Source organism: Erithacus rubecula (genome assembly GCF_903797595.1).
Source record: "Erithacus rubecula genome assembly, chromosome: Z".
Lineage (NCBI taxonomy): Eukaryota > Metazoa > Chordata > Aves > Passeriformes > Muscicapidae > Erithacus > Erithacus rubecula.
The window spans coordinates 19,331,309-19,340,303 of NC_136661.1; positions in this window are offsets into that span (position 1 = coordinate 19,331,309).

Here is an 8,995-nt window from a genome sequence, read left to right on the forward strand (position 1 = left end):
GTATCTATGAAATTAGTCTCTCTGGTAATCTGTTCCAATCATCATGCTGTAAAGTTCTTCCCCATGTTGAGGTGCAGTTTCCTGGGCATCACTCTCTGCCCCGTTGTCTCCTGTGCTGTTGCTCAGCGGCACCGAGCGGAGCCTGGGCCATGCTCTGAGGCCCAGCTCCCTCTGCCGTGTTTCGCAAGAGGGACACTCCAATCCCTCTGTCATCTTTGTTGCTCACCTCTGTTCCTCTTGCAGACGAGGATTGTCTGTGTCTCCCCTTTTAGATTGTACGTTTTGCAGTTGCATTGCAGTACATTCCTTAGTCTGGCACGCCAGAATATTTTGGAAGGCCGGTGGTGTTAGAGCCACATACACCGTCACAGGCAGGACTCACATCCACAGGATTCCCTTCATCCCATGTCCCCCCGACTCTTACAGCCACTCTTCCATGCAGTTCTATAACACCATCTTACTTTATAATTTAGATTGAGCTGTGCACAAAATGGGTGTTATAAAATGGTGTCAAAAGCCTAAAAGCCAGAAGTGCAATCCTGCCCAGCCAGGCTCTCTGTGGTGCCCAGTGGGCTATCTGGCTGAGCACCTTAGGGAGAGATAGCGAGTGAATGGCACTGCCTGCATCCAGCCCCTCTGCCATCCTGTCTGAGCACTGGCAACGTGAAACTCAGGTTTCTTTTCTACACTGGAGTCTTCAGGGCACCCCTAGTCATCCAGATTTCATGTCCTGCCACCAGATGAAAATGCACTCGTCCAAATAAATCAGTATAATAATTTAACTTGTCAGAAGAGATAGCATGATTGCCCTTTGAAAGCCGCTACGTGGAAGCTGACAAGACAAGATCAGCCTCATACAGTGGCTCTGATGAGCTTGCCTAGGTTTAATTCCTGAAAATTGACTTGTTTATGAACTTCACCCCTTTTCCGTGGTGCTTATTGCTTAATAGCCTTGTTAACATAACAGTACTATTGCTCTTGTCAGTAGGTCTGCTCAGACAGTTATTTGCAACTTAGGAGTTGCCTGCCACACCCATTCTTATTTTTTGGTACACAACAGTACATATGCAATGTGGATGCTTCCTGCGTTTAAATATATATGAAGGTTTGTTTTAAACTAGCAGAGATCTAATTTTTAGTGGAAGAACTATATCTCCAATAGTTTATAATACAAACAGAAATACTACTAAAGCTATCACTCAAGCAGAGTACAAAACAAGAATTAAAATTTTCCGTTTCAGCACCTTCTATCAGTGTTTGTGTCTTGCTTGTTTTTGATTGATGTATGGTTTGTTCTGACCATTTACTTTTTTTCCCATGGCATTTCCCACTGTATTTCTTTTTTGCTATGGCTTTCACCATCTAGTTTTACTGTGAGGTTAGGCTGAACATTTTAAATGAACAGTTCATACTTGGTCGTAATAGCTTTTCAAATATAAAATTACACTAAGCTGTAACTCTTATGTCCTTTTCCTCTCTCTGAGATGACTGTGTCATTTGTCAGCACTACTTCTAAGATTTCCAAGAGCTATGTTACAAAACAATGCAATTTCGTTTTAGTAAGCCTGAAAACTATCTCCTTTATAGTGCATTTTATTTACATAAGGAAGAATATGTTTAGCAAATATCTAAAGGATCTTTATCAATATCTCTAGTTCAACCTGTATTAGCCATTTACATGCCTAAAAATCACCTATGCTTTTCTCCTTTTCCAGAATCACCTCAATGACACTAGAGAATCTTGTATTAATTAAAACAATATGGTAAGTCTTCTGGACATAACATTCAGCTGAGTTTGGGAAAATTACTGAGCATAGATGTTCTCTTTTAGCTCCAGCCTCTCACAGCAGCATTGAACAGAGCTGAGAGCATCTGTCCAGGCTGAGTGTTGTGAGCCTCTCCCAGGGGAAGCTGTGAGGTAGCAAACATGAAAAAGAGTACTAAACTAATAGTAGAAAATTGTGAATCACATATTTCCCTTCTTTAACAAAGGAAACACCTCTTTGTCTGAAGAAATGCAGGAATTAATAACCTGGAGATGTGAAATCAAGAGTTCAGGAGTCCTGCTTATGGGAAGCATTGAGCAGACTGTTGTTGCAGGTGATTCAGATCATAAATGGAGGCCAAAAGGGACCAAAGGCCAAATCATCTCATCTAATGGGAGGCCATCCACCTGGCAGCCTCTGACCTACATCCAGCTTACTGGACAGCTCTGACTGGCTCCCAAAATGGTTTTGAAAGCTGCTTAGTGCACTCATAGTGTACTCAGATTTCCCACATCAAAACCAAATTATTCAGCAGGCAGGTACAGAATACAAGTAGCTGCAGTGTGGCCTTTGCTGGTCTCTTTTACTAGAAAAAATCTTGCAAACTCAGCTGCTCATTTCTGTAGTGTTATCAATCATTTGCAAGAAATCTCCTCTGTATCAGACAAGCCAGTACATCTGCCATGCACAGTGTCTTGTTCTGTGCATGAGAAGGCTTTATTGTCATGCCTAGAGCAAGCCAGATGTGGGCTGTTATGCAAGAGGAGAACATTTCTGTGGAGCCCTTATGATAGGTATGCTGAGGGCAATAATATCCACGCCTCTTTAAAAAGTTTTAAAGGAAAATAAACATGGATTGGATTTCTGACAGAGAGCTGTTCTGTTAATCCTCCTTATTTCTTTATTATTTCCTGAATGAAGAGAGTTAATGGAAGTCAAAATGATAGTGTAACTATAAAATGCAATGCTTGAAGCTGTAATGTGTAGAATTGTGGATTGATGTAAAAAATGTTTAAACCTTACTCTGTAACACAAACATGTCAGCCTGTTCCTTTGTTATCTTTCTATTTTCAGAGGAAATGTGCAGCTAGGACAGGATGTGCATTTATATCTATTCAGTATTGTCTGCTGACATACAAGCTCCATGCCAGGTCTTATCTGCTGTTTACAAGTTTCATATTTTTGTGGCCCCAGAAAGATCAGCTGACCAGTGAAATCAGGAAGATCAGTGTCTGTTGAATACTGCAAGTGATGGTAGTTGAATTCTAGTTCTTCTTTAAATATTTTATTTTACATAATTTTAAATATCTGGAGGAAGAAGCAAGTACAGTTTCATAAACCATAGTGAATTGGAGTCTGCAGGATTACAGGAAGCATGCCAAAAGATAGTTTATTTCTTTCTTTTATACATATAAAATGGGTAGTGTTGGAAGATAATTTCCCGGTATAAATTCAGGAGGCCTTGTCTAGGTCAGTACTTGTCTGGAAAACCTCTTAAAGAAAACCTCTGTTAAAAAGTTATCTGTCTTTATTGTTAAAATATATATACATCCAATTTTTGTATGGGCATGCATTGTGCATTACGAGTAGAAATAACATACACAGACATTATTATTACAGATTTCATATATTTAATTAGTACCTCTACAGACATAACTCAGATGTTTCACAGCAAAATCTTTAACCTCATTTCCAAAAGTATTTTTGTTTTGTGGGTTTTTTTGATAAGCAGCAGTGGACACAGTGCATCAGGAACTTGAGATGTGGAGCCTTTACTTGCTCTCTTTCACAATCCACAAAAATCTACAGAATCTGGAAGGTGTTAAAGCTAAATTGTAAGAAAAAGTGTTGACTTAGCCCACAGCTGTACTTCCCTGTTTTATAAATGCAGAAACCTTAACAGATAATTTTCAGGTCAGGTAATCTTCCTAGAAGAATGTAGGCTATGGATCATACTGTTGTTGTGAGAAATTATGTATGGCTAATAGGGGCATAAAATGTTCACCATAAACTTTACTCCAGACCCTGGAGTCATTCCACATGCAATTCAGATAAGATTAAGAGCAATAAAAAGTTGGAAAGTTGGGTAACCTAGAATTCTTCTGTTAGCTAAAGGAATATTCATTTCCCTTCAAGATTTTCTTTTTCTTCCTGGCACAGCCTTTCATCCATCAAGTGCATCTTCTATTTGTGCAAGACAGTGCGTGCTCTGTGTCACATTGACTGGGGCTGTGCTGATTATAAAGAGAGTTCTCAATTTGCAGCCTTGCAGGTAGAGCAGCTACCAAAGCACACGTGCTACTGGAAGACCACCCAGCTTCTGTCTGTGGAGTCCTTCAGTTCTTCAGGCCAGCCTCACTCATGATCCCCACTGTGAGCCTCTAACAGTGCCTGAGCTGCTGACTGCATAATGATTTGCCTGAACAGTGGAGACTGAAGACCTACATTGGCTTCAGGACAACTGAAATTCCTCACTCTCCTTTAGTTTTGTATTTAGTAACTCATGTAGGCAAACAGCAATGTTAAAGAATTAACAAAGTTAACAACAACATTTACAAGCGAGAAGCCTTTGCAAAAAGGCAAATGCAATTAAAAAACATTTATTGTTAATTATTACTTAGTGCAGTCATGGGATCACTTTTACATTTGGTTTTCTGGTCTGTCTCTCCTCCTGAATGCCTGTTAACTGAAGAGAATGTTCAGCAACTTTACTGCTATGATTGTTAAATAATTCCAATTCTTTTTCACTCCAGTCACATTTATTTCCTTTTTTTGAGCTTTTGCAGGAAATATGGCAAGGTTTATGATGCAAGGTCAGCAGAAAAAAATCCCTACTCTGTGGTTTTTCTGTGGTTTTTTGAGGGTTTTTTTTGTTTTTTGTTTTGTTTTGTTTGTTTTTGTAAAGAAAAAGGTCAGAAAATTTAAACTTGCAGACTGGATAAAATGCTGATGGTCAAAGATGAGTGTGGGATGCAGACTGTGGGCTCTATGGGGGATACTACACCACCTTCAATGCAGTTCTTAAGACTGCTATGTGCCTGATATGTAAATAATACTTAGTAAATAATAGAAGGCATACATGAATAATATTATAAATGTCTTCCTAGAGGCAGACATTAAAAAATTAAACTAGAGGTCAGGTAGAGATAAGGACTTATCAAAGTAAAATGGGACTCATTTCTGCTGTAATTCTGCATGAGTCCTTACAAATGAGCATCCATGCAAACCCCCACTGACTGGAGAGTTTCTGAGGCATTATGATGGCTGTTTCTTGATGGGATCAGGCTTACCTTTCAGGTTCCACAGGTTTAGCCAATGCTTTTGAAATGGGATGAGGAGACACAAAAGTGGGTGTTGTTGTTAACTGCCTGTAATTAAACATGATACAAAGCCTGTCCAGTGTGAATTCTCAGATGAGCCAAGAAGTCCATCCAAATACATGTGAACTTAAGAAATCATGATAATTTTGTAAAAAGAACCGATACTGGCTGCTTGAATTTTGCAGGGCAGGCTTCCCCCTGTCTTTGCTATTTGCAGTGATATGTAGTAGTGTGATTCCTTGTGCAGCTGTCTTCCAAATGTGTCCTCAGGCACAATGTCATCAAATCTGCTCTCACTTCTCTTTATTTCAAACACTTTGTTATTTCCTTTGCATTGCATTCTGCATCCCTTTTTCCTGGAATGCAGTTGCAGTTCTACTACTCTAATTCTGTCTTTTCCAGAGACTGAGAATCCAAGGCTATAAGGAGGCCAGGAAGACTGCCAGTGTCAGAAACGATGTCTCTCGTCTTTGCAGCTCCTTATCAATGTTATACAAAAGTCATATTTTTTATTCAGACTTTTACTTTGCCTTCATTGTTACTTTCAACAGCTCCACCTGTGGAAAGTAAAATATAGGACTGTAATAACAGAAGATTGAGGAGTTCTGTTATACATATTTCATCCAAAATACACAAAAATAACTGTATGTTAATTATTAATTTGTAAAATAAAATAGTTAATAAAATTGTAATTTTCAGCAAAATATACTTTTCATGGGATAGGAAACCTTCTGAATGTGCTAAGTGCTTTAATATTAGAGTATATATTAGAATCACAGAAACATAAAAGGGTTTGAGTTGGAGGGATCATAAAGACAATCTAGTCCACCCACTTTCATTAACTCAGGCTACCATATAATTTAAACCTTCCCTCCTTCAGTTTGAAACCACTGCCTCTTGCTCTATCACTGACTGCCTATGTAAAAAGTTCTTCTCTCTAATTTTTTCAGCCCACTTTATTTACTGAAAGACCTCAGTGGGATGCCTGAAGTTTTCTCTCTTTCACCTGAACTCTTTCAGCCTATCTTTGCTGCTGAGGTGCTCCAACCATCTCAGCATCATTGTGGCCTCCTCTGGTCTGCTATTTGAAAAGAAGTATCATCAGCAATCAACTGTCAATATTGTGTATTTGAAGCCATCAGAATTTGTTTGTCAGAGTCCATTCCATGTAAGATAACCTCCATCTTGCACTCAGATATCTGAATCTGCCCTTAGACACTCCTAACATCTCTTGCAGGCCATAATGTTCACAGCCACTTCTGTATTACTGGGAAAAGAGAGCAACACAGAGCTGCAAAAAGAAATTTAACCAAAAACATATATAATCTGTTTTTTAATCACAGTTCAGCAGTTCTCTAAAGAGAAATTTTTAATATATGAACATCTCTTATTCATTATTTGGGCCCGGTTTTCAGTTTTAATGTATTTCACAACAGATAAGTAAAGGACAGACTTGAACTTCCCATCATGTTCACTGTATATGGTCACAGAATCCTGTGTACTGGGATGTCTTAACTTCCATTCTGTGGCTAGGGTTCAGGTCAGTGAACTGTGCCTGTGTGACCTGCTGTAAATCATTAACAACTTGCTTGTACAGGTATTTCTGGTGAGAAGTGTTTAAATTTAGTCCTAGTCACCTAGAATGAACCACTGAATTTAGCTGATGAATCATTTTCCTCCACATCTCCTAAGGAGGTTTATTTTCTATAAAGGATTTAAGAGGAATTGTATATATTGCTGCTAGTACTTCTGAGGTTTTGGTTTCAGTTACAGTCTCTTGGAGGCCTGGTCTGTTAATGTAAAGAGAAATGTCTGAATGCAGTATAGTAGAGAGGTTTGTTTAACTTTCTGTGTGTTCATTGGTCCAGATCCATAACATTTTATGTGTTACCTCAGTGAATTGTATTGGAGAGCCTAAAGCTGCCTGCTGAATTCCTGGAGCAGCTGCATCATTCCCATAGCAGGAGGATCTTTGTGTGGGATATGAGAATTGTACAGATACCCTACTTTGGGCACTGCATGACTTGTACTTGCATGACATGTAATTCTATGACTATGTAATTCTTGGTTGACTATGCCAAGTGCCAGGAGCCTCAACAGTCACACCAAACTGAAGGAATTTTCAATTTTTCTCTATGGATCACAGGTCTGCCAAGTATTTCTAAATATACCGATATTTAAATACAAAAATATAGAAGATTTCCTACAGCTATGATCTTCTGAACAGCCTCTTGGATGTCATTAGCAAATTTTTTATTCCTTCAAATGATAAGAGAACCACTGGTTTTAAGCTTCCTGCAGTGACTTGGAGAATTAGTGGATTGACAGAATTATTGCAGGATAATTGCAGAAAGCAAACAGAGCCTGTAAGGAACTCAGAATAGATGTAGGTATTCAGCAACTAGGGTCTGTTTACATTTGTAATCTCTGCTATGATTGTGACTGAGGACACATCTGATACAATATTTCCCTTCCCAATTACAGTGTGCTACAGATAGATTTAAGTAGAGAAAGGCGCTTCATTATTGTAATGGAATTTTCAAGCAGAAAACCCAAACATTTTGCTACTGGATCAGAGCTCCTTTAAGTCCTATTTTGTTTATAAGTGGACAGTTGCATGTATCAGCTATTCCTTTGTTCACTCAAACAATCTTTAGGCCTACATCAGAGAACACCAGCTTTAGTTCCTTCCTTTGAATTCTGAGACATGCACTTAGTTACCTTATGCTCTGGTTTACTTTACCTCAGTGTATCTTTTTGCCCTTCACTTAAGTGACCCTTTTTTCTTTATAGCATTTATTGAGGTTTAGGGCCTCATAAACTAATGGAGATTTCTTTATATAAGCATTAAGTAACTCTAACAGCTTGTTGCTGTTGCAATATTTTCCACTATAAAGTATGAGTAACTACCCTGAGTTGACAGAGTTGTCAGAGAAGACAGAGAAGAACGAGTAGAGAATTAAGGTTTGCAAGTGGACTTTGGATTCTGTGTTTATGACATCCTTCAGTCACAAGAGCAAAACAGGCACTGAAGTCCTAAGGCCTCGCAATAGGGTTCATGCTGACTCTGTGTTCTGCCCCCATCCTTGCCTTATTTGCACATTACAAATCTCAGCAGGTGTTACCAGAATGTAATTTCTGACAGCCACAATTCCTTTTCCTTTGGGATTGTAGCATCGTGTTGAGGTTTTAATGTGTTTTTGTTTTTTTTTTTTTTTAACCTAAGGAATATGTACATTACCAATCTAGATAACAGAAACAGCAAGTGGTATTTCTGTGCTCTGATGATTTGAAAAGTTTGGAACATGAAAGCTTTTGTTCAATGAGAAAGGAAGGGGGCTGTTATTTCCACCAGAAATTATTATTCTACTGCAAAGAAGAAGGAAAATGAATAGAAACAGGATGATCATTAAAAAAATTATTGTTTGAAACTGAAGCCTTGTCCAAATTAGAGTTCAGAACTTGCCTCCTGCCGTGAGATTGGACCAAACTCAACAACTAAGAAAATATTTGCAGTGGAAAGCAAAAATTAATATTTAAGATGATTGTTTCTTTACAAGCTGTGGACAAAGGGCTACAGAAGCCTATGAACAGAAAAGGGATTCATGTAGGAAATGGAATGATCAGACTTCTAGAGTGCTAATTTGACAATTATTAACAGCTTTATCTATGTTCATAAAAAATCCTCTGGAAGTGGACTTTTTTCTGCTCAGAAACAATAATGCTTTAGAAACAATTATGCTTCAGACTGAAGTTTAAGCCTATTTAGTTTATACATTTCTAAACCAAATTAATTACATCTATCTTAATCCACAACCAAGATTATATTTCCTACCACTTGCATTAAGATAGAGGAACTTTATTCCTCAGTAAGTATTGAGGCATAGCAATGATCTCAGGTAGGGTGAA